Consider the following 27,673-nt stretch of genomic DNA (forward strand, 5'->3'; position numbering starts at 1 on the left):
GTGACTCTGATATCTCAGAATTTCCTGCAGCATGAATACTAAGCATTTAAACCATTCCTCTGTCCTATGACCCACTGGCATTCCCAGTAGGAATAATCAGATCTAGCCCAGAGTCTCATTTTCTGTGGGGTATACCAACTTTGCTTTTCTGGAGTCTCAGAGAGGACCTTCCAGATAGAGCAGCTGGTCTTTTTCAGCCACCCATCACCCTGCTGGCATATATGCCCACACCCTAGCAAAGCCTGGGCCCCAGCCCAGGTCGCCTCAGCCCCAGCATGATGGAGGGGAGGGAGTCCACCAATTTTGAAAGGGTATATGCCTGATTTGGCAGAGCTATAGAGGAAGGAAGCTGGACATTGGAAGAGACTGAAGAAAAGGGGAGAGAAAAGGCTTAGTGAGCAGAACGGATGAGGAAAGAACAGAAATAATGCCCTCTCCTTATCTGCGTCTCCTGACTTTCAGAATGGAGGATGGCCCTCTTTCAAGCTGGTGAGTGAATCACTCTGTTTTTCCTAGGACAACAACCTAAGGGACCATATTCCCTTTTTCTACTTGCATGCTTGAGATTCTGGGAAGACAATTCCCCATGACTGGTAGATCTGGGTGGGTGATTTGAGGTCCTTGTCTCAAAGGTGTGCCTATCTCTAGGGCCTTCCTGCTGAGAGACCAGAGAAGCAGGGAGAATTGTTCTCCTGGGCTTCCACAGATCTTCAAGGGAAGGAAGAGGCATAAAGGGTAGAGCTGAGGGAAAGGAGAGGCAGAGCGAACTAATACTGCAGGGAGAGTGAGGATGTGTAATGACCAAGGAGAAAGGCAATGGACAAACATCTTTGCTTTTCCCAAGCTTCTTATGCCACCTCCTGTTGCTGTGTGTCCCAAAGTTACTTAATGTTTCTGAACTGTTGTCTCCTCGTTGTTAAGTGGTGATCATAATCCCTATTATATGAGGGCTGAGATAAGACAAAATGCGGTAATGAATATGTATTGGTCCAAAAACCAACAAGAAAGAGATGGCATTTTCAAACTGGGTGATTGAAGAAGGTTTAGAAAAGGAACTCTTTAGAAGGGCAGGAGTGGGGTTAAGGGAGATCAACAAGCAAATGTGAAGTGCCCAAGGACTCACAATACTGTGGAACTGCCACCACTTCTAGGCTTGAAGGAATAGGGAGAGAGAGCAGTTACTAGAGCCCAGAGGAAGCTGTAGCTCAAGTACAGGGCTCCCTGAGAAGAGTCATGCCTTTGTTAGAGCATCACCATCTTGTGCTGGCAAGGATGAAGTGGGCGAAATAAATGCTGTGCCTCTTTTTTCTTTCTCCTTCCAATCTTCAGCTAGTATGTCCCATTGGCCAAACCTGATAGGTAACCAGAGGCAAGAGAGCCCAACGATGCTGTCCATAGAAGATAAATTCCTGGGGCCCAGAAGAGGATAGAGAAAGGTGAAGAGTGGATCTGGGACCACAGAAAACTCCCAACATTGCTGCTAGCACCGAAAAGGCTTGGACCTGTTATAACATTAGGTACTTCCTCCATGCCTGGCCCTAAGCTACTTAGAAAACGTATATGTTTTTTCCTGCCCTAGAAATAAGTAGTTTGGATCCATTTTTCAAATATAGAAATTGAGGCTCAAAGATCTTATATAGCTTCGGTCAATGGAAAAAGAACCTACAGAAAAGGAAATGTCATTCAACTCATGAGTGGTAGGGTGAGGATTGAAATGTAAACCTATGTGACTATAAAGCAGAGATGGGCAGAGACATTTTGGTGAAGTAAGTGGCAAAAAGATGGAAGGAAGGAGCCAGGTCAAGACATGGGGTTAGGCAAACTCTGACCCTTAGCACTCTTCTTCACTGAACACAAGATCCCTGGGCCTTTCTTTTGGTAATGCTGAGAGGGTCACATTCAGGGAAGACTGAGGACACTAGGCTCTGGACTTGGACCTCCTCGGCCAGACTCAGATCTTGAAGACTGAGGCTTTGAGGTCCAGGAACAATGGGTGACGCCATGGCCCATCCCCAAACTTTCTTCAGTGGATGTGATTCTGGATATGGATGCAGTGAACCCCATCCTCCTTGATTCTGAGCACCAGAGGAGTCTTCAGTGGGAAGACACACACAAGAATCTCCCAGACAACCCTATGAGATTTGCTTGACATTACTGTGTGCTTGCTTGTAAAACCTTCACATTATGTGACATTTCTAAGAAGTAGAGGTGGGGACCAGTAATATTGGTATGTAGGGGTGTGTAGGGAGAACATGGAGAGAAAACATTGGGTTAAAATGTTACTCAAAATGGATTCTCGACTGTGGGGGTGTCTGATGGGAAAACTATTGGTCTCTCACCGAACACCAGATAAAAATAAAAAATGCCAACCCTCCTCAGAGTGGGGGTTTTCCTGGACTATGAGACTGGTGAGGTCTCATTCTACAATGCTGTGGATGGATCTCATATCTACACCTTCCCACAAACCTCCTTCTCCGGGCCTCTGTAGCCTGTTTTCAGAATTCCATCTGGAATCCTACTGCTTTGACCATTTGACCAGCACTGACAGGAGTGGGGAGTTGCCTTGTTACTGACTTAGTATCTGACCTTTCCCTGGAGGCCCCAGTGACCCCAGGCTCTGCTGATGGGAATGGGGACCCTCAGCCTGAGGTAATATCCCTGCTTTCCCCTACGCAGCCTTGAGCTGAGGGCCTCCTCTATGACAGCAACACATCACAACAATAAAGTACTTACTAAATGCACACACTGTGTGAAGAACTTCACTAATATTAATTCCATTATTCCACATGAAAGGTGAATTTGGTACCGCTTTATCATCTCCCTTCTATGGACAAGGAAACAGCGGTGAAGAAAAGTGAATTAACTTTCCAAAGGTGACCCAACAAGTGAATGACAGCTGAGATTTGAACAACAACTAACTTTTATAGATAACTTAAAATGTACTGGGTTTTGTATTAAATGCTTCAAGTGAATTTTACTCATTTAATTCTCATAACAATCCTCTGCAGTTGTCTCAGTTCAAGGATGTGGAAAATATGGCAGGTCCAAGTTAAGTTACCTATATAATTCATAGAGAAATTTGTGCTGCTGGGAGAGGTTTGGCCCCTATTCCACCCCCACCCGCTACCCTGTCTTTTTTTTCCAGCCCCATTTCCCCTCTGAGGAAAGGACCATGTACAGAATTGAGGTTCCCTTACCAGGACACCCCAGGGTAAGGATCACTGTAGGTGACTATGGAGGCCACACCCCATTTTGTTCCCTCAAGGTTGATTGTCAGAGCCATAGGTCCAACGCTTAATTGGATTGTCTGCAGGATGACCTGGTCCAGAGAATGAATTCACAGAGACTGCATCATACAGGATGTGAAGGGACTAGAGGCCAAACTCTTCACTGATAATGGGCATATGTGCACCCACTCTGTCAATGTGATGCGTGTTCATGGAGCCAGAACCAATACTTCTACTTTGAAGGTCTCTAGGAAGCCTAACTTAACACCTAAAGATTGTCTGTGGAAAAGGAATTTGGGAGGAAGAAACCTAGATGAACTCTAGTGGTATTTTTATCACACTGTAGAATCCATAGCCAGGAAAGGGATATTTTCACCTCTGATCATTCATTGACATTATTGGGTGTTCCTAACAACTGATGGATACTGAGGAAATGCTACTCTTCATTATCGTCACTATTGTTCACCACTGTCCCCCGTATACCAGGCATGTGGTTGTCTAGTACACTTGTTAAATAAACTTAAGAAGAATCTTCACTCTTCAAGTGAGCTTTTTCTAGATTTTAAGCCACCACAGTTTATTCACCATAGTTTCACAGTTTACCTCATTGCAATATTTTCGCAAAATCCTTATGGTATTAGTTTTCTATTACTGCCTTCATAAATCACCACGAATTTCTGGACCTAAAACAACATAAATTTATGATCTCACATTTCTGGAGGTCAGGAGTCCAACATGGATCTCACAGGGCTAAACCCAAGGTGTCTGCAGGCTGTATTCCTTTCTGGAGGGTGTAGGGAAGAATCCATTTACTTGCTCATCCAGATTGTTGGCGGAACTCATTTTCTTGCAGCTGTAGGACTGAGGTTGCCATTCCTTGCTGCCTGTCAGCTGAGGGCTATTCCCAGCTTCTAGGACTGCAGCATTCCTCAGCTGTAGCTTTCTTTCTCCATCTTCAAAGCAGCAATTGCAGCTTAAGTACCTCTCAATCTTTGAATCTCTCCTGGTTCTGCTTCCATCAAATCTCTTTGACTCTTCTGTATTCTACTTTTAAGAATTCAGGTGATTAGATTGAGTCCACACAGATAATCCAGGATAATTTTCCTATGAGTCTAGGATAATCTCCCTACTTTAATGCCCAATATCTTAATTCCATGTGTAAGGTTTATTTCGCCATGTAATGTGTCATATTCACAGGTTGCAGAGATGATAATGTGGACTACTTACCCTACTACACTTATCATAGTCACAGCTTTACTCACTCAGAAGGAGGAGGAGACCTCCATCCTGGCTGGGCTCCTGGAGAGACTAAAGACATCCATGATAGGAAATACCTGTGAACTCTTGGAATTTTTATCTGTAGCCCTTTATTCACTTGCTAGATTAAGGTATAAATGTCAGAATTTACTTCTCCAGAAGAGATAATTCTTATGTCAAATACAATGTGGAATGCAATTTCTACCTAATGCAATCTCATATTTTGGATTCCCCAAAATCTGTGTCTAAGTCAAAGACTTGGGTTCTGGTAGTCTATCTGGGAAGTGATCCCAGGATACCTAAGTTTGGAAATAAATAAAAGGACAAAAGCCAACTAAGTGAAAACTGGCATAGAGGATACATCAATTAGTTGGTTATCATGTAGGCAACCATGCTTGGTCCCACTCAGGACACTCTGAGAAACCACGTGAGATTATGGACTATACCTCAGAATCCTCCTAGCAGGGATGGGGAACCTGGGCCATTTATCTACATTTCCCATTCTTTATTGGTTGAAGGTGACCCGTGGGGGTATTAACTCTCCTGCACTTCTAGGTTTGGCTGTGTCTATGCAAAGGAGCAAGTATCATTGGTGTTAGAGACAACTCCCAGGTGTGGAAGAAGAAAATCAGGCACCTGGGAAGTTGTTATATTGCAGGAAACTGTCTACTTGATGTGGACTAAGGGTCTATGGGATTGGACATCAAAAGCATTCGTTCATAAGGCTCTGCCTCTGAGAACATACTGAATGCCTATTGAGACCTCTCTGCCCTCCCTCCAGCCCCATTCATTTGGCAGTGGTGACTTCCTGTCTTGCAATACATGTCCACATAATGTGGACCACACTGCCTCCTGATATGGAGTGGATCTGGGATGGACATCTAACCCACACTAGGCTAGAGAGAATGCCTTGCACATTTTGATTGAATGGCACAGTGATACATAACCAGTTATACTTGATTAGTATTAGGCATGCATGGGAGCTGTGGGAAGGCATTTTCCATCCACAGCGTGGTCTAGTGAAACAAAAGGAAGGTGATCTACGGAGAGATTAGACCAAAACAGACGTGCAGAGAGAAGGGTTCAAGTTGGAGAGAGTCTGGGAAACTTTCTCATCCTTAGTTCCACTGCATTTGGGGGCCCAGTTTTATTCATGCTGTACATTCTATCAAATTTGTTCTCTTGGGACAAGGCAACTGTAGTGGTTACTATTGTTTCAGCCCTGAAAATTAGTAACTTAACACAACCATTTTCCTATGCTCATTGATTTGATGAGCCAGCAATTTGGAATTTGAACAGGACAGAGTAGGAATGCCTTTTGTGCACCAAGATGTCTTAGCCTCGCCTGAAATGAATCCTGGAGGTGACTCAAAGGTATGAACACAACCTCTAGGTTTACTCCTCTCATGACAGAGAATTCTTAGGTCAGGTGCTCATGATCTGAAGTGGCACACCCTGGTTGGGCCTGGTTTCCTGCTGAGCAAACTTGAGGGCAATGGGTCCTCCTCATGCTCAGAACATATGTGTTTCCCTCTGGCTCAGGTCAGCTACTATAGGAGTTGAGGCCTGGCTTCACTGGATACTTCAGGCACAAACTTCCCCAGAACCCCTGGGCGTTATTTTCTTCAGACAGAGGCTGTAAGTAGGCCAGGCTCTTACACTCTCACAGCCCTCTCTTCTGTCTCTTCCCAAGAGCAATTCAGTCCTCTGAGGAAACTGTGGATTAACACACATTGCTAGTGTTTTAATTGCACAGTTTTGAACTGAAACAGAAAGGAGTGGCAGGCATCCAGGGTAAGTATTTAGGCTCTTGAAAGAAATGTAAAGAAGTGTGTCTCAGGAAGATTATTCTAGAATAAATCTATACAATGGCCTGATAGGGGTCTGTAGAGCATGGGAGGGGAGCATTGTGTGGGTGTAGGGGGATGCTGGACTCAACCAGTCCATCCACTGACAGACTATAAAGCCCACTAGAAAGCTTTTCTTTGCTGCCATCTTCCTGCCCCACTAGAATGGCACCTCCCTGAGAAAAATGGGTTTTTGACTCTCGGTATCCTCAGCATCTCTCCCTCGATAGTTTTTGAACAAATGACAATGTGTACAGTCTATTACCATAGCTGCTGTCTTGCTTCATTCTCTGTCCCTCCGTTTCCTCCCTGTGTTCCCCTTTATCTCTCCACTGCCCCCAGAAGTCAAATAATTTGAACAAGATTCCTCTGGCATTGGAAAGAGGGTTGCTTATGTTTACTTCATCAACACCCACTCCCCAGGGCCATTCTCTACTGCATATACATTTCTACAAACAGAGAGCCCTCCTCCTGATTAGCAGCAAACCCACAATCTGCAGAGAATCTCAAACTTTGCAAAAAATTGAAAAGTATCTTGCTCTGAATACAGAAAAAGGAAATAAAAACCCAGATCATCTAAAAAGACTACTCTCAGCTGTGCAATTTGAAATCTTAAAGGTTTCTATTTATTCTACCTAATAACTGGTAAGAATGAAATCTCAAGGATACCATTGCCTGGCCGACTGACAGCCGGCCAACTCTGGAATCTAAATCATTCATAGGAAATCTTGGGGCTTTGAGGTCACAGAGTGGACCAGGTCTCAGGTCCTACAGTCCCACACATGGTGAGTAACAGGAGGATAAGCAATTTTTTTCTCTGCTTTCCACACAGTTTGTTCTCGGGTTGTGACTGCATACACGAACAGGTTAGAGAGAAGAGGGATAAGCGGAAAATCATTATTTGAATGTCAGAGGACAAAAGAAAACACAGAAGTTAATTCTAGAAGGTACAAAATGGAGGGGCAGAGCTACAGCTATGGGGTGCTGGTGGGGCAATTAGTAGAGGAAGGAAACATGATGCGGAGAAAACTGGAGTTCCCAGGAGACAGGAAGCTTCCTGGTGGAGAGACTCTCCATGACTGGCTTTATATCGGGTCACATAGCCTGATTCCTAGGGAGGAGGATGGGAAGAGAGGAAGGGTATGGAAGAACATGAAGTGACAACTTAAGAAAGTCCACTCCAGTCAGAGAAATGAGCCACAGAGTGTGGAAAACTGTCTCCCTGATCCTTGCATTGTTGGCTTATTCCATGGACTGTTTCAGGAATCAATCTACCCTGAGACACCTGAACCAGGAGAGGAAGGAGGCTGCCCAAGACAGAAGTTGCGGTGCTGACGATACCAACACGGGTTAAAGGAGACTTTGACCTAGATCAGAAGTAGTATCACGTCTCCTTGTCTGATTCCTCCATGTCTGTGTCCCTAGGTCTCTGGTCCCTGCCCCTCCTGGGTGACTCCTCTTTGGTGCTGACGGAGCCAGCTGCTTCCCTGCATTTCTCCCTGCGAGGCTCCTTTCTTTTCCTCCACCTCCTCAGCCTGTTTGCACTGGTCTCAGGTAGGCTCCATGCTTCCAGCTCCTATGAGCTTCTCATAAAGGAAAATCAACACTTGAGTCTGCGAAACACTGCAGTCTGAAGAAGTGCTGCAGCTGTGTTCACTCATCCTGTCCTTCAGCACATGCTCATTGATTTTATACCAGTGCATCTCATGGAAATACAATGAGAGCCACAAAGGCCAGCTGCATACACAATTTTAAATTTTTTAGTAGTTACATTTAAAAAAGTAAATAAGAGATAGTTGAAATAATCTTTCATAAGGTATTTTGTTTAACCACAAATAACCTAAGTATTATTATTTAAGTTTTAATTAATGTAAAATTTTAACACTGAGATATTTAATATTTTTAATCTAAATTTTCAAAATGTGTGTGTGTATTTTATATTTACAGCACATTTTAATTGGGACCAGCTAGTGGCTACCATATTGGACAGCTCAAGTTTATCCTCCAATCCAGGCACTGGACTAGACTGAGGAATGAAAGGAAACCTCTGTGAGCACAGGGTCAGCGGGGGCGCTCAGTGTCTGCTTCTCAGTGTTTTATTCAGGAAGCATTAGCAGCCTCAATAGATACTCTTACTAGTTACCTATTGCTGCTGACCAGCCACAGCTACTGGCCCCCAGAATCCTCAGCCCAAGAAGCCCCTGTGGCCTTAGAAAGAATGTGTCTGAAAGAATATATTATAAATAGAGAAAGAAGATATTAGAAACAGGGAAAGAATCTGTCTGTGACCCAGAATATGCACTTTCTTTCCTGCCTTAGATATTTGATGGATGAGGCCCCTGTCTGATTCTACCCCTTTGTTGAACAGACCACTTTACTGTCATGGGGCCAGCTGATCCAATCCTGGCCATGGTGGGAGGAAACAGCATGTTACGCCACCACCTTTCACCTGAGAAAAGTGCTGAGGACATGGAGGTGTGGTGGTTCAAGTCTCAGTTCTCCCCTGCAGTGCTTGTGTATAAGGGCGGGAGAGAGCGGACACAGGAGCACATGGAGCAGGACTGAGGAAGAATAACCTTTGTCAAGGAGAGATCAGCAAGGGGAGCATGGCGCTGATCACTCACAATGTTACAGCCAATGAAAATGGCATCTGCCGTTGTTATTTCCGAGAAGGCAAATCCTACAATGAGGCCACCATGTGCCTTTTCATGGCAGGTATGTCATTTAATTTTGTTCCCTTGTTTTTTCACTGTGTGATTCTTGGAGAAACATTCTCTCTTAACCTCAGGCTCATGGCAGACCAGCAGATATTTGCCTAGAGCCCCCTTTACACAGGGAGGGTGGCTTTCTGCTGCCCAAGGGTCAAATGAGTGGGTTTGCCCTGCTAAGTTGTGAGCATCACCTCTTGAGAAGCACACAGAAATCAGTAGTAGCCTTGAACAGGGGAAAAGGTTAGATCCCTACAGATTATTCTTATGTTTACTTCTTAGAGATCTCTGACAGTCTTCCTTAGTAATACGCTTTAAAATTAGATATTTTCATTGTGCTATATAATACACATATGAAATAACTCATAAAACACTAACGTAGAGATTACTGAATTATTATGAACTATAATCCATATAATCATTTCTCATATCAACACATAAAATACTGCCTATTCCTGATCCATGTTAGTGTGCTTGGGCTGCCCTAACAAAGTACCACAGACTGGGTGTCTTAAACAACAGAAATTTATTATCTCACAGTTCTGGTGGCTAGAAGACCAAGATCAAGCTGTCAGCAGGTTTGGTTTCTCCTGTAGCCTCTCTCCGAGCTCGCAGATGGCCACCTTGTCCCTGTGTCCTCACATTGTCCTCCCTCTGTGTCCTCACATAGGCTTTCCTCCATGTGTACACATTCCTGGTGTCTCTCTGTGTGTCCTAATATTCTCCTCTTATAAGGACACCCATCAGATTGGATTAAGGCGCACCCTCGTAGCCAAATTTTAGCTTAATTACCTCCTTAAAGGCTCTATCTCCAAACACAGTCACCTTCTGCAGTACTGGAGGGTAGGGCTTCAACATAGGAATTTGGGGGGACACAATGCAGCCCATAACATGCCCCTTCTCAAAATTCCCAACTGAAACATGTTCCTAGGAGTAGAAATGCTGTACAATGAGAAATATTTATTTTCATCCTTAATAGACACTCAAAATTTGTTCTCCAAAGAGTTTCTACCAATATAAACTCTCACCATAGTATATGATGTTCCTTAAAATTTTCATCAACTCCGAAGTGAAGTTTTCACATAGATTTCAATCCATTTCTTCTTTCTAGTCAGTTTTTTCCATGACTGTGAGAATCAAGCACCATCCCACTCTACTTTTCTCCTTAGCAAATAACGTCCTTATAGGATGCATTTTACTCCTTTATCCTGATTATTATGTCTCTTCCACTGGAATGCCACTTCCATAAGGATTGTTTTCCATTTTGCTTCTGCTGTATCCATATCTTTAAAATAGAACCTGGGGCATAATAGTTGTTCCACAAGTGTTAATTGAATTAAGATATGAATCTGCTCCTTGAGCTGTAAGTGGTCATCATCCCTGAGCTATCTCTAATCTACATGTGAGGTCTGTTTATTTAACCTTTCCCCATGAGCTTCTGATCAGTCCGTGTTTTAAATCATCTTTGAGGTGTGCATTAGTCAGGATAGGCTAGGTTATGCTCTGTAATAAGCAGCCCTCAAATCCGAGTAGGTTAACATAGCAAAGATCTATTTCTAACACATGAAATATCTCCCTCATGAGTCTGGTGGGCTCTACTTCACACAGACCTCCCTCAGAGCTCTGGAGTTGTGCAGTCACCTTCACAGAGGGAAAGAGCCCGCAAATCACTCACTGGCTCCTAAAGTTCCTCCTGTAAGGTGCTCACACTATTTATACTCACATTTGATTGGCACAAGTAAGTCACAAAGTTGTCCCTCACGGTACAGGAGAGGGGAAGTGCAGTCCTAACTGTGTGCCCAGGGGAACTGAGAATGTTGGTGGACAGCTCTAAAGAGCACCATTTCAGACTTTTGTTACCGGACATTCTTTTAAAGCTTCATAGTCCAAATCCCACCAGAAATGGTCAGGACCTGACTCACACCAGCAGTTATTCACCACTGTGTCTCTAGCATCTAGCAAATTGCCTGAGCCTTGGTAGGTACTTAATAAAGAGTCATGAAATGAATGAGTGAAAAAAATGAATTGCTGGAATCACAATTGCAGAGCAGGCAAAACTTATCCTTGGGCTCCCTCTCATCACAGACATTCGTAAACTCATTTCACAAATATTTAACAAGCATCTCCTGTGTTCAAGCCAATATTCTAGAAACCAAGGATAAGTCAGAGAACAAAATATGGAAAGATCCCTGCCCTCCTGGGGCTTTCATTCTTGAGGGTACAGACAGCAATGAATGAAGTAATTAATTGAACTGTATTTTATATCAGATGGTGACGAGTCCTGTAGCCAAAAGAAAGCAGGAAGTCGTTGATAGTGCTGGGGGCATGGAAGTAATGTAACTATAAACAGAAAGCTTCATTGAAAAGATGGCAATTGAGCAAAACCAGAATGAAGTGATGGAGTGAGCCATGCACCTCCGGGGTTGACTGAGAGGATCCAATGAGAAATCCCAGCCAGCATGGTGCCTAACACATGGCTTCTTGATAGGAAATCATGTACTTGATCACTCAAACTGTACACTTGGGAGAGTGAGTACAGGCATTGTCAATATTTACACCAGGACAACTGGAATAAACAAAGACTACCCAGCAGACAACATACGTACATCTCATTTTTAGATAAATATTAATTTTGCCTCTTTTTCTTTTCCCCAATTACTAACTGTAGTGAGAATGATTCACGTGAAAACAGGTGATTTCATGAAAGCATGGTTAAGTACTAAGCCTGTTCGCTCCTCAGAGAAAAAGAGTGAGAATTCAGCCAGCAGGAATTTGCCAGATCTTCAAAATAGAAGTGGCATTTAACCTGGGATTTCTAGTTTATGAATAATGACTTTAGGGTATGACCTCACTCCCGGAGTCAGTGTATTACACTTTAAAAGAAACATCTGAAGACTGAAAAAGCCTTGAACACACAGAGAAATCAATGACATTTCAGTCCGTCAGACCAGAGGAAGTGAGGTTTGGGGACAGTGTGAACTTCCCAGGGGGTCTCAGATCATAGCTGGTAGGAGACCCTGTCTTTGTTACTCAGAAGGGCAACTTTGTATCTAATTAACATAAAGTATCATGAAAGGAGTGTTTCTCAACATGGCGTCCTGACTCTGTTCACAGCAACACTGCAGAGCTGACAGTGTGGTGTGTATGTGGCAGGAACCCTCCACTCTTTCACTGTAAATAAGACCCTGGCCTGACCTGCCCCATTCTGAATTGAGCTACTGTAGAATTGTTAGTTTGTTTATTTATTTGTTGCTTTTTCTTTGATTAATTGGCTGGCTAGTTTTTTGTTTAAGTCTATTGTCTCATACTTGACCTTATTGAACCCCATGGAACATTTTATAGAATTTCTTTCCAACTTGCCTCATTATTTTGAGACTTATCCCACTTCCAAGTTTCTGTGTGAGCCCTCAATATGCAACGTTTGTTGTTTTTTTTTTTTCCTCTTGGCAAAAATCAAAATGATCAGGAAGCACTAAGTCTTAAATGATTGCTTTAATTTTGTCTTTGTTAAAATTTCTTGGATGGGCTTAACAAAGGAATTACTTAAAAGCAGCTTGGATGATGGCTGGACAGATGGCAAAAGGGGCAGATGTCTCCCAGGATCATGCATTTGCAGCTCTCTCACACCCAGTATCTCTTTTATGGAAGACTCTTTTAAAGACAGAATAAATTAAGCAGAGTCTGAATTCTTAGGACTTTTGATGATGTTCAGCTGACATGAGGAGATGATATTGTTATCTTGAGGATCCCAGTGTAACCAAAATTTCAGTCTCTGAACCTGGTGCCAATCTAAATAATGAGAACAGAGTCTTGGGTAAAAAGGAAAAAAATAGCTTTACTTTCTTTGCCATGCAGAGGGAGCAAAGCAATAGCTAGTGCCTTAAGAATTGCTACCTCTCCATTAAGAAGTGGGTGAAGAGTTTTACAGGTTTGCAAGGAATGAAGGGAGGGAGAAGATAAGGAAGTTTGCAGGGGGGGTGTCCTTGGCTGTCTGGCACCAGGAAGCCAAGGAGTTGGGCCTGGGAACCTTCAGCTTTCTGATATTCTCTGGACATCAGTTTTCCTTATAATGAACTTCAAGGACCTATGATTTGTTACAACTTTAGTGTGAGCCCAGTGCCCAGCCACCTGGGCTTTAACAATTTGTGGCTTCTTTATGGTTGTAAAGCTCAGGGAGTCAAAGGTTAAAGAAACAGATATTTACATATGAGTGTAACTAAAGAAGCAGAGAGTGGGGATGTGTGCTTTTGGTTTTAACTCCATATATGCTGCATTCAGTGTAGGAGAATGGATATCAGGGCTGGCATTAGCTAAGAGCTGTAACACCAGGAGCATCCAGATCTTTCTAATAGGTGGCTGTAGTCAAGGGATCATAAGAAAATCACCTAGCTGACTGAGCCCCTGGGAAGAAAACGTCTCTGAATTGGGGTAAGGGTTGACTTTGCACACTAGCTCAGTCCATTCTCCTAAAAGCCAACAGCTCCCTAGGATTATTGGGTAGCTGTGGTGATGTGAAGCCCTAAACCGGGAGAGAAGGGACAGTGTCTTGAGGACAAAAAGTTTCTTAAGATTCTGACAGCCTGGCAGGGTTCTGTCCTTATCATATTAACCTAGAGCTTCGAGAAGCCACAGCTGCTGAGAAGTCCTCCCCAGGTGGAAAGTGAAATCCTGAACCTGCTCATTTGAGGTCAGAGTGGACACGCTCACACAGCAGTGATGACAGTAAAATCTCTAGCTGAATAAATCAATCAACAAACATTTATTAGGAGGCAGATGCTTGGTATTGTGATGGAGTCAGTAAGTTGAGCAGAAAAGAAAATGTAATGTAATCCATTCTCCTTAGAGATCTCACAATTTTTTTTTAAACATTGGCACCTGAGCTAACAACTGTTGCCAATCCTTTTTGTGTTCTTTCTGCTTTTTCTGCCCAAATCCCCCCAGTACATAGTTGTATATTTTTTTAGTTGTTGGTCCTTCTAGTTGTGGCATGTGGGATGCCACCGCAGCTTGGCTTGATGAGTAGTGCCATGTCCGCACCCAGGATCCAAAGCAGTGAAACCCTGGGCTGCCGCAGCGGAGTGCGCGAACTTAACCACTGGGCCACGGGGCCAGCCCCAAGAGATCTCACAACCTATTTGGCATATTGGTCGCCTTGTGTTCTCTAATGTCAAGGTTTTCTTCTTCTTCTTTTTTTTTTTTTTTTTAAATTTCTGTGTGCCTGACTGTTTTTTTAAAGATTGGCACCTGAACTAACATCTGATGTTAATCTTCTTTCTTCTTCTTCTCCTCCCCAAAGCCCTGTAGTACATAGTTGTATATTTCAGTTGTAGTCCTTCTGGTTGTGCTATGTGGGATGCCACCTCAGTATGGCTTGATGAGCGGTGCCATGTCCCCTCCCACGATCCGAACTGGTGAAACCCTGGGCTGCTGAAGTGGCACACTCAAACTAAACCTCTCAGACATGGGGCCAGCCCCTTCTTTCTCTTCTTCTTTCCTTTCCTCTGTCCCTCCTTTCATTCCTTCTTTTCTTCTTTCACAGAAGAGGTACTGCAGGAATGCATGGAATATGCATAATCAGTTTCTCTGGACACTGGACCCTTCCTCTCCACCATCTTCTCTTGGCTCTCACCATGAAGAGCTGATCGTCTAAGACACTCTGGCTAAGACAACATTGCCTTTTTGTCTAAGCCCTGGTCTCTCTCCTCAGGCCTGGGCTCTAAGACCCTCATTGAAATGGAGATCCGTGAGGATGGGGGCCTCTGGCTGGAGTGCACACCTGTAGGGTGGTACCCTGAGCCGCAAGTGGTTTGGAGGGACCCCTATGGTGAGATCATGCCTGCCCAGGAGGAGGCTTACCCTGTGGACAAAGACAGCCTCTTCGTGGTCACCATGGCAGTGAGCATCAGGGACCACTCTGTGAGGAACACGTCCTGCTCCATCAAGAACACCCTGCTTGGCCAGGAGAAGGAAACTGTGAGGTTCTTTCCAGGTTAGTTCCCTGCCCTCTGGAGGCTCATGGTCTGGAGGTTGGATCCTCAGCAGATAAACTGGAGGCTGGAGTGGGGATAGGGAAGTAGGGACATGGGGTGAAAGGGTGAAAGGCTGGAAGATGCAGCTGAGTTGAGGTCTATTCCCTTGTCACAAGGGGAAAATCAAACAGTCTGAAAACACATAGGTAGGACCCTCTTCTCTGAAGATAAATCTGATGTTTTTTCCCCGTCATGGTCCTTATCCTGCAGCAATTTTTAAATATTTTGAATAATCTTTAAAAAAGGACAGTGGTCTGAGTGGGTGTCTATCTATACCCAGAGGTGTTGAGTGCTGAAGACTCCCTTCCTGCCCATGAGATTCCCCAAGGGACAAAGCAGGGAGATTCTCTATCTACAGACATTCATAAATTCATTCCACAGATACTTAACAAGCATCATGTATGTGCAAGGCACTCTTTTAGAAACCAAAGATAATTCACAGAACAAAATATACAAAGGAACCTGCCCTCGTGGGGCTCACATTCTGGAGCAGTAGTGGACAATAAATGAAGTAATTAAAACAAAGAGTGAAGTCATTAATTAAACTGTGGATTGTATCAGATGGTGATAAGTACTGTAGAAAAATATTAATCCAGGAGAGGATAGGGAGTGCTCTGGGGGAGTTGTAATTATGAATAGGATAGTCAGAGAAGGCTTCACGGAAAAGATTGCTGTTGGGCAAGTGACGCAGGAGCCATGCAGATATTTGAGGACTGAGTAGGACAGGTAGCAGGAACAACATATGCAAAGGGCCTGAGGTAGAAGTGTGTCTTGCAGTTTCAAGGAACTGCCCAAAAGGCAGGTGTGGCTGGAAAGGATTGAGTGCAGGGAGATTTGAAGGACATGAATTCAGAGAGGCAATATGTCCAGATCATATGGGGCAATGTAGGGCACAAAAGGACCTAGGCTTTTAGTCTGAGTGAGATAGGAGATATAGCAGGGTTTTCAGCAAAGAAATAACATGGTCTTACTTAGGCTGCTGTGCTGTGGATAAACTGCAGAGGGTGTGAACAGAAGCAGGAGGAGGACATTGCAATATTCCAGGCAAGAAGGGGTGGTGGCTTGTCCCAGGATGATGGCAATGTTGATCTAGCATGGATAGTTAGCTTTTATTCACCTTGGTCCTTCTCATGGTGACTCCAAGTGTTCCTGCTTTTTGTCTCCTGGGTCCCCAGCCCTGGCAATCACTGTGGGGTGACCCTTTCTCTATCTGGGGTTTCCGAGAGAGAAGCCAACAAAGCAGGGACCTGGGGGAGCTCCTTAGATATGAGTCCTGAGGGGAGCTCTCATCCCAGGTCTCCTTTTTCTCAGTAAATGGGACTCTTCTGGCTCCCTTTTCAGAATCCTTTATTACCAGTACATCTCCCTGGATGGTGGTCCTGGCTGTCATCATGTCTGCTCTGCTCCTCTTCATCGCTGGGAGCACTGTCTTATAAAGAAACTCCACAGGGAAAAGAGATTCCCTCAGGGGAAAAAGAGGTTGAAAATGAAAAGAAAGGAACTTGCATGTAAAGAAATGTGGAAAGAAGGTGTGAAAAAGAGAAAGAACATTAGATAAAATGTAAAAAATTTGGTTTACCCTCGTGTCAAAAGAGTAAGTTCATGTCACTGTCAAAGCACAGTTCACTGTCACACAAAAGATACAGCTCTGACAGCTAGAAGCCTGGCAAACAGAGAAAGAACATGAATAGAAGCACCAATAAGGGCTTGGTACTCACACTCTCACGTCCTAGGAATTAATCCACAGAGCTTGCTTCCATTCTGCAAGTGTAGCATCCATTCGCCTAGTACATGGAGCACAGTATTGTTGAACTAAAGCAAATGTAAATCAGTACTGATGATCTCCAGCTACCTGATCATATATCATTTCTGGAATCTTGGCAATTCCATAGGTAGAGGGAAGGGAGGTGGTGGTGTTCATAGAAAAGTCCAGTCCTTTATCATTTAATACAAGAGCAAATTCTCTTAGTTCTTCTATTGAGGACGTTCGTGTGTTTCTGTTTATTGTTTCAGAGCAATGTCAAGAGGAATTGTGTAAGTTTAGCTTTTCCTGAGCTGCTCAAGGCACAATTTGTCTTCTGCTTGGTTGGCCATTGTCTCATGAATCTCACCTCTCTGTCTGTCCCATTGCAGGATGGAGAAGAACCCTCTTACATGCTGGTGAGCACCTCTGACATTCCCTCTGTTCCTGAATTTTCTCCCCATTAGCCATCTTATAGGACACTTTAGATGAGATGAACAAGGAGACCCAAGGTGGGCTAGGGGGTAGCAGGATACTGGAGTCTGTTCACTGGCAGTATCCCACCCAAAGCTGAATCCCAGCTGTTCTGTCAGGGAATATCCACAGCTCTTAGTCAACTCTACAGTTTAGTTCCCACATTCCTTTCTTTGTTATAATAATTTAATCCATGATGACAGAGGTCTACCATACATAGTGGACCTCCACAAAGGTTACATTGTAGTAGTTTTTGCTTTGTGGATCCTGAATTAATTTGAAAGAAGACAAAACTGGCTTAGCTATTTATAACCAGGTTGATGGGATAGACTGCACAGTTGAGGAGCAATGTGTGGGAAAGGCAATAAGCTTCCCCAAGCCTGTCTCAGGGGTGCAAAGACAGGTGCCAGAGAGCCTCCTGCTCCAAGAGAACACTGATGCTCTGTGTGTAGCCCGTGAGGGGAGGGGAGGTGGGCAAGTGGGAGAGCAGGGAATCCATTTGCCTGGTACTGATGAGCACGTTGCATCTTATGATTTGTCACCTGGTGCTCAAAAGCACCAAGGAATCCAGGCTTCAGGAGATACTGATACACCATGGTACCGAGACATTTCCTCCTTTTTCTTTTGAATTTTAAAATTGTAAAAGTCAGACAGATTAACTTAGGAAAAAGATAAAGGCATTTTACCACAATGGAAAGGTAGATTGACTACATAATAATAACTGCAGATGGGAGAGTCTGAAGAATGTCAGGGTCTGAAGCTTTTCCTGTATCCAGGGAGGTCACAGCTGCAGACTTCAGACCCATGTTGTTAAAGCAAAACTGGATGGAAATAGCTCCCCTTACCTTTTGCTTTATATACCTCTCAGGCAGCAGGTACCTTTTGGGGACGTTATCCTCCTTTTTTACCCTTTGATGGGTGCCCTTGTTAGTCATTTAAATCAGTTGTCATCTGGTTAAACTGGTGGAGCACAGAGGATCAATGAAGGGAGGCTTTACTGCCCAGGAGCCTGTGTAGGGAGAAATTGGCCGTAATTGCTTCATTGGGAGAGGGATAGGGCCTCTTTGCTAGTTAAGCCAAGTGGAAAGTTTTTAACTAAGGAGAGTTCCAGAGATATGTCTTGAGTAGAAAAGGGGGCAGATCTGAAAAACAGCAGAGAGTGATATCAGTAAAATGGCGGCGTGAGCAGTTTTCTTTGTCCCTCTCTCTTTGAATCTACAACTAATTGGACATTCATCGGTCAACAAAGGCTATCCACACAGCATCAGGATGCCTGAGAGACCTGTGCTGCTATACATTGGAAGGTGGACGGACTTCCCCCCAGAAGGAGGTGGAGATAAGTGAAAACTCTCTGATCCCTGACCCCCAACCCCCAGAGAGCCTAGTACCTGCAAGCGACTTTCTTCCAGTGGACACACTCACAGCATAACCATGCACAAAGGGCAGGCATGTGCTGTATTGGCAGAGCAGTGGTGGAAACAGGTGACTACAGCCCTACCTAAAACCCTCATGATTGCCCCTAAGCCCAGGGGGAAAATCCATGGTCCCACACCAGCGGCAGGGAAAGCCTCTACTCAGCGTTAGTGGAGAGGCCCTTCCCAGCATTCAGAACACTGGGAGGCTCCGGGAGAGGAAGATCCCGGGCAGGGCAACAGCCTGCCAGCCACCTCTGACTCACGGACTCTGGCTGTGTCCCAGAGGGGCAAAGGACACCCAATGTGACAATGTGTGATGGCAGGGGTGCATTGGAGCCCCAGCCACCCCGCTGCATGGTCCAGGGGAAAATGCATGGTCCTGCACCAGTGGCAGGGAAAGCCTCTACTTGCCATTAGTGAGAGGTCCCGCCCAGCATTCAGAACACTGGGAGGCTCCGGGAGAAGAGGATCCTGGGTGGGGTGGCAGCCTGCCAGCCACTGACTCTGACTCACGGACTCTGGCTGTGTCCCAGAGCAGGTAAGGGACACCCAGTGAGACCAAGTGAGTGGGTGGGGGCTGGTTGGAGCCCCAGCCGCCCTGCTCTGTGGTCCAGGGGGAAAATCCATGGTCCCACAGCAGCCACAGTGAAAGCTTCTGGGCAGCATTAGTGGAGAGGCCCTGCCTGGCAATCACAAGGCTGGACGACCCTGAGGCAGAAGTAGCAAAGCTGGGTGAGCTAACCACAGACTGCAGTAGATACCTATAGCTCTGCTGTGGCCCATCGTGGACAAGTGAGATCTTGCAGGCCCTGAGAGTGACAGAGCTTCAAATCTAGGTGAACCTGCTCCCAGCCACTGTGAAAGCCCATAACATCACAGCAGACCCAAAGAAGGGAGTGTGTCTAGGTGGTCTGCAACAATAGGCACTAGCAACCTGAGGCCCCCTTGCGATTGCCCCACAGCTGATGAGGGACCCCACAGGATCACTGTGACTACGAGGAGGGCCCAGGTCCAGGCAGCAACAGCTGACAAGGGTCCTGGTCAGTGCAGATGAATAAACAGCCCCCCCCCCCCCCACTCCAGTAGAAGCAAGTGGAAGCAGTAACTAAACTCTATCTCTATGTGGAGGCACAAATCCATGCCATCAAGCTGTATGAAAAATATATTAAATCTCCAGAACAGAAGGAAAATGACAAGTACCCAGAAAACAATCCCAAAGACAATGAAATCTATAACCTAAATGACAATGAATTCAAAACAGCTATCATTAAAAAACTCAATGAGTTAAAAGAGAATACAGATAGACAACTCAACAAATTCAGGAGCTATGTCACAAAAGAGCTTGATACCATAAAGAAGAACCAATCAGAAATATTGGAGATGAAGAACACAATGGAGGAGATTAAGAAAAATCTGGATTCTCTGAACAGTAAGGTCAATAATATGGAGGCCAGAATTAGCAATTTGGAGGATAGGAATATAGCAATGCTGCAGATAGAGGAGGAGAGAGAACAAAAACTAAAAAGAAATGAAGAAACTCTCCAAAAAGTATCTGACTCAATTAGGAAATGCAACATAAGGATTATAAGTATCCCAGAGGGAGAAGAGAAGGGGAAGGGGGCAGAATGCCTGTTCAAAGAAATAATGGCTGATAACTTTCCAAACCTGGGGAGAGAGATGGAACTCCATGTGACAGAGGCGAATACATCTCCAAACTTTATCAATGTTAGAAGACCAACCCCAAGGCATATAGTAGTGAAAGCTTGCAAAAGTAAATGACAAAGAGAAAATACTAAGGGTAGCAAGGCAGAAGAAAATAACCTACAAAGGAACTACTAAGGCTGTCAGCAGATTTCTCAGCAGATACCTTACAGGCTAGAAGAGAGTGGAATGATATATTCAGAACTCTGAAGGGCAAAAACTTGCAGCCAAGAATACTCTATCCAGTGAAAATGTCCTTCAAATATAATGGAGAAATAAAAACCTTCCCAGATAAACAAAAGTTAAGGGAGTTCATTGCCACAAGACCTCCTCTACAAGAAATGCTCAGGAAGACCCTTATACCTGAAAAATCAGAAAAAGGAAAGGGGCTAAAAAACCCAGAGCATAGGAGATAAATAGAAAGACAAAATCAGAAAGTTGCAGCTCTCCATCAGAACAGATTAGCAAAAGTTAAATATAACATTAAACATAAAAGGAATGGAAACACCAAGAATAAATATAATCTTGTCATTTTAACCACAAACTCACAACACAAGAAGAAAGAAAAAAAAATCTGACAATAACAACCTAGAAGTGGAAGAGGAAAAGGTTGGAACATCTTAATATAAGGAAATAACAGGCTATCAGAAAATGGACTATCTCATCTATGAGACGTTTTATACAAACCACTTGGTAACGTCTAAACAAATAACAAGAATAAAGACACTAATTACAAGTAAGAAGAAAACCAATATAGAAATCTACCTACCTGAATTAGTAGTCCAAAAATCATGGGATGAGAAACAAAGGAAATGCAAAAGAACCAGAACACAAGTGATAAAATGACAGCGTTAGGCCCCCACATTTCAATAAACACTCTAAATGTAAATGGATTGAACTCTCCAATCAAAAGACACAGAGTGGCATGATGGATTTTTTGAAGAAGAGGACCCAACAATATGCTGCCTCCAGGAAACACACCTCAGCCCCAAAGGCAAACACAGACTCAGAGTGAAGGGATGGGAGATGATACTCCAAGCTAATAATGAACATAAGAAAGCAGGTGTCACCATATTTATATCAGACAAAGTAGACTTCAAAGCAAAACAGATAAAGAAAGACAAAGAGTGGCAGTTTATAATGATAAAAGGGACACTTAACCAAGATGACATAACACTTATAAATATGTGCTCACACAACACAGGAGCACCAAAATTTCTAAAGCAACTATTAACAAAACTAAAAGGAGACATCGACAACAATACAATAATGGTAGGGGACCTCATCACCCCATTAACACCAATGGATAGATCATCCAGACAGAAAGTCAACAAGGAAATTATAGAATTAAATGAAGAACTAGACCAGATGGAACTAATAGATATATATAGAACATTCCATCCAAAAACAGCAGGCTACACATTCCTCTCAAGTGCGCATGGAACATTCTCAAGGATAGACCATATCTTGGGAAACAAACCAAGCCTCAACAAATTCAAGAGGGTTGAAATAAAATCAAGCATCTTTTCTGATCATAATGCTATGAAACTAGAAATTGACTACAATAATAAAGCTGGGAAAGGGGAAAAAATGTGGAGACTAAACAACATACTACTGAACAAACAATGGACTATTGAAAAAATTAAAGAAGAAATCAAATATTATCTGGAGGCAAATTAAAATGAAAACACGCCATACCAACTCATTTGGGATGCAGCAAAAGCGGTCCTAAGAGGGAAATTCATTGCAATACAGATTCACCTCAATAAACAAGAAAAATCTCTGATAAGCAATCTCAAATGACACCTAACAGAATTAGAAAAAGAAGAATAAATCAAGCCCAAAGTCAGTAGGAGAGAAATAATAAAAATTCAAGGAGAAATAAACGATATTGAAACAAAAAAAGACAGTAGAAAGGATCAATGAAATGAAGAGTTGGTTCTTCGAAAAAATAAACAAAATTGACAAACCCTTAGCCAGACTCACCAAGAAAAAAAGAGAGAAGTCTCAAATAAATAAAATTAGAAATCACAACAGATACCACAGAAATACAAAGGATCATAAGAGAATACTATGAAAACTATATGCCAACAAATTTGACAACCTAGAAGAAATGGATAAATTCTTAGGCTCTTATAACCTTCCAAAACTGAAGCAGGAAGAAATAGAGAATCTGAATAAACCAATCACAAGTAAGGGAATTGAAACAGTAATCCAAAACCTCCCCAAAAACGAAAGTCCAGGATCAGATGGCTTTTCTGGAGAATTTTACCAAACATTCAAAGAAGATTTAATACCTATCCTTCTCAAACTATTCCAGAAAATTGAGGAAGATGGAGCACTCCCTGACACATTCTATGAAGCCAACATCATCCTGATCCCAAAACCTGACAAGGACAACAGAAAGAAGAAAAACTACAGGCCAATATCACTGATGAACATAGATGCAAAAGTCCTCAACAAAATTTGGCAAACCGAATACAGCAATATATCAAAAAGATTATACACCATGATCAAGTGGGATTTATACCAGGGACACAGGGATGGTTCAACATCTGCAAGTCAATCAACATGATACACTACATTAACAAAATGAGAAACAAAAACCACATGATCATCTTAATAGATGCAGAGAAAGCATTTGACAAGACCCAACATCCATTTATGATAAAAACCCTCAATAAAGTGGGTATAGAAGGAAAGTACCTCAACATAATAAAGGCCATATATGATAAAACCACAGCCAACATCATACTCAACAGACAAAAACTGAAAGCCATCCCTCTGAGAACAGGAACAAGACAAGGGTGACCACTTTCATCACTCTTATTCAACATAGTACTGGAGGTGTTTGCCACAGAAATTCAGCAGGAAAAAGAAATACAAGGAATCCAAATAGGCAATGAAGAAGTAAAACTCTCACTGTTTGCAGATGACATGATCTTATGTGTAGAAAACCCCAAAGAATCTATAGGAAAACTATTAGAAATAATAAACAGCTATAGCAAAGTTGCAGGGTATAAAATCAACATACATAAATCAGTAGCATTTCTATATGCTAACAATGAACTAACAGAAAAAGAACTCAAGAACTCAATTCCATTCACAATCGCAACAAAAAGAATAAAATACCTTGGGATAAATTTAACCAAGGACGTGAAAGATCTATACAATAAAAACTGCAAGACTTTCCTGAAAGAAATTGATGACGACATAAAGAGATGGAAAGACATTCCATGCACGTGGATTGGAAGAATAAACATCGTTAAAATGTCCATACTACCTAAAGCAATCTACAGATTCAACGCTATCCCAGAATCAGAATCCCAATGACATTCTTTACAGAAATTGAACAAAGAATCCTAAAATTCGTATGGGGCAACAAAAGACCCCGAAGTGCTAAAGCAATCCTGAGAAAGAAGAAAAAAGCCAGAGACATCACAATCCCTGACTTCAAAGCATACTACAAAGCTACAGTAATCAAAACAGCGTAGTACTGGTACAAAAACAGGTGCACAGATTAACGGAATAGAATTGAAAGCCCAGAAATAAAACCACACATCTATGGACAGCTAATCTTCGACAAAGGAGCTGAGGGCCTGCAATGGAGAAAAGAAAGTCTCTTCAACAAATGGTGCTGAGAAAACTGGAAAGCCACATGTAAAAGAATGAAAATTGACCATTCTTTTTCACCATTCACAAAAATAAACTCAAAATGGAACAAAGACTTAAATATTAGGTCTGAAACAATTAAGTCTTCTAGAAGAGAATATAGACAGTACACTCTTTGACATCAGTTTCAAAAGAATCTTTTCGGACACCATAACTCCTCAGATGAGGCAAACAATAGAAACAATAAACAAATGGGACTTCATCAGACTAAAGAGCTTCTTCGAGGTGAGGGAAAACAGGATTGCAACAAAAAAAAAAACAGCCCACTAATTCGGAAAAAATATTTACAAGTTATTTATCTGACAAAGGGTTGATCTCCATAATATACAAAGAACTCACACAACTCAACAATAAAAAATCAAACAACCCAGGCTTAACAACAAAAAAACAAACAACCCGATCAAAAAATGGGCAGAGGACATGAACAGATATTTCTCAAAAGAAGATATAAATATGGCCAATAGACACATGAAAAGATGTTCATCATTGCAAATCATCAGGGAAATGCAAATCAAAACTACACTAAGATATCGCCTTACACCCATTAGATTGACAAAAACATCCAAAACCAAGAGCGACAAATGTTGGAGAGGTTGTGGAGAAAAAGGAACCCTCATACGCTGTTGGTGGGAATGCAAACTGGTACAGCCACTATGGAAAACAGTATGGAGATTTCTCAAAAAGTTAAAAATAGAAACACCCTATGACCCAGCCATCCCATTACTGGGTATCTATCCTAAGAACCTGAAATCAGAAATCCCAAGAGTCCCTTGCACCCCTATGTTCATCGCAGCATTATTTACAATAGCCAAGACGTGGAACCAACCTACATGCCCAGAAACTGATGATTGTATAAAGAAGATGTGGTATATATACACAAAGGAATACTACTCAGCCATAAAAAAGGCAAAATTGGCCCATTCGCAGCAACGTGGATGGACCTCGAGGGTATTATGTTAAGCGAAATAAGCCAGTCAGAGAAAGACGAACTCTATATGACTCCACTCATAGGTGGAAGTTAACATATTGACAAGGAGATCTGATCGGTGGTTACCAGGGAAAAGGGGGAGTGGGGGAGGGCACAAAGGGGGAAGTGGTGTACCCACAACATGACTAACAATAATGTACAACTGAAATCTCACAAGGTTGTAATCTATCATAACATTAATAAAAAATAAAAAAAATTAAAGGAATAGATAAAATAATATAGAGAGTTATGAGGTAGATGCAAAATCATAAGTGCTGTATTTTATGAACACTTTAACAGACATTCAAAGGTAATTTTGTTTTCATGAGATTTTTAAGTTTTTTGAATTTTGAAATTCAAACTCCATTTCAATACGCAACTCCACAGTAAACTTTGTTTTGCTACCATCAATTTGGTGCTTGTATATTCCTCTTGATAGTAAATATCCACCATAGTTAACATTCTTATTGAGGGATTTATCTTCTCACATAGTTCCCTCTGATTTGGTTTGATGTACTCTGGAACCACCATAAATCCAGAAGTTATACAAAAGAGATAACAAAAGAAACTCGAATGCACAGGTGACCTTTGTTATTTTAAGTAAAGTATTATGGTAAATCATAAATAAACCTCTTCCTCTGACAAAAAAAAAAAAAAATCAAACAACCCAATTACAAAATGGGCAGGGGACAACAACAGACATTTCTCCAAAGAAGATGTACAGATGGCCAATAGACACATGAAAAGATGCTCATCATCGCTAATCATCAGGGAAATGCAAATCAAAATTACACTAAGATGTCACCTTACACCTGTTAGAATGGCAAAAATATCCAAAACAAAAGTGACAAATGTTGGAGAGGTTGTGGAGAAAAAGGAACCCTCATACACTGTTGGTGGGAATGCAAACTGGTGTGGCTACTATGGAAAACAGTATGGAGATTTCTCAAAAAAATTAAAAATAGAAATACCTTATGACCCAGCCATCCCACTAGTGCATATCTATCCAAGAAACTTGAAATCAGCAATTCCAAAAGTCCCATGCACCCCTATGTTCATCGCAGCATTATTTACAATAGCCAAGATATGGAAGCAACCTAAATGCCCATCAACTGATGATTGGATAAAGAAGATATGGTGTATATATATATATACAATGTAATACTACTCAGCCATAAAAAAGATAAAATCATCCCACTCACAAAAACATGGATGGACCTTGAAGGTATTATGTTAAGTGAAATAAGCCAGATAGAGAAAGATGAACTCTGTATGACTCCACTCATAGGTGGAAGTTAAACATAGAGACAAGGAGAATTGATTTGTGGTTACCAGGGGAAAGGGGGGTGGGGGGAGGGCACAAAGGGTGAAGTGGTGTACCTACAACATGACTAACAATAATGTACAATGGAAATTTCACACGATTGTAAACTATCATAATCTTAATAAAAAGTTAAAAAATAGGGGGCAGATCTGAGAATGTTGAGAGAAAGTGGGAGCCATTATTCCACCCCATTTGCTAAACTTTCTACATTTCCTAGAGACCCATTTATCCTCTACATGAGGCAACGCTCCTGTCACTCAAGAGGTAGAGGTGCAGCCTCAATAATTCTCAGTTTGTGAGCTGCCTGGGACCTGGGATCAAGGGGCCTTCATGGAAAAGTCTGCCATGTGAGGGATCTCCCACCAGCTTTCTGGGACCTTTCTGGGGACCAGGAATCGCAGAATCTCCTGAGACCCCAGGCCTAAACCTGAGTCTTCCTCTATAGCTGACATTCCCCTGGACCCAGACACTGCTCATCACGAGCTCTTCCTGTCAGATGACCAGAGAAGCATGAGATGGGTCCCCTCCAGGCAGAGCGTGCCTGACAACCCAGAGAGTCTCAACTGTCAGCCTTGTGTCCTAGGCCTCGAGAGCTTCTCCTCAGGAGACATTATTGGGAGGCGGAGGTTAAAAACATGGTCTTGTGGGCTGTGGGGACTTGTAGAGATAGTGTTGAGAAGAAAGGGGAGGCCCTACTGGTTCCTCAGAATGGCTTCTAGACCTTGGAGATGTTTGGAAACCAGTGCCAGGTCCTGTCCTCTCTTGAAAAGATTCTCTCCCTGACAGAGCACCTTCGCCTGGTTGGCGTCTTCCTGGACTATGAAGCTGGAAATGTCTCCTTCTATAACATAAGGAACAGATCGCACATCTACACGTGTCCCCATTTCCCTTTCTCTGGGACTCTGAGACACTTCTTCAGGCTGGAGTCCTATGACAGCCCCCTCTTCATCTACCAATCGTTCACAGGGGCCCATGAGATTATGGTACGTAAGGGTGGTCTGATTCGTCACAGAAATGGGCCCACCACAGCCGCTAAGACCCATTCCTTGGTCTCAGAGGCAAGTAGAGAAGCCCTGGCCATCTCTACTATCACAGTAATGGGCCCTCGTTCCCTCTGGTCTTATAAGAGAACCTCCTGCAGAAGCCCCCTTGACACCCTCTTCAGACCCCAGCCCCATCTCTCCCTCATTTTTGTTGCTTTAGTAACTCATTTGCTTGTAACCATGGGGGAGGGTCCAGTCTCAGGAAACTTGTGCTGCCGCATGGCTCCCAACCAAGAAGAAAGTATGAGAAAGTGACAGGCAGAAACTC

The 27,673-nt window shown here is 42.9% G+C and overlaps 2 pseudogenes; both read left to right on the forward strand.

The window, feature by feature from the left end:
* The first annotated feature begins 470 nt into the window (after positions 1–470).
* Positions 471–2,741, forward strand: LOC138919695 (butyrophilin subfamily 3 member A3 pseudogene; annotated as a pseudogene).
* A 4,544-nt stretch (positions 2,742–7,285) lies between these two features.
* LOC138919372 (butyrophilin subfamily 2 member A2-like) lies at positions 7,286–27,660 on the forward strand (annotated as a pseudogene).
* Positions 27,661–27,673: the final 13 nt, after the last annotated feature.

Source organism: Equus caballus, chromosome 20 (genome assembly GCF_041296265.1).
Source record: "Equus caballus isolate H_3958 breed thoroughbred chromosome 20, TB-T2T, whole genome shotgun sequence".
Taxonomy (NCBI): Eukaryota; Metazoa; Chordata; class Mammalia; order Perissodactyla; family Equidae; genus Equus; species Equus caballus.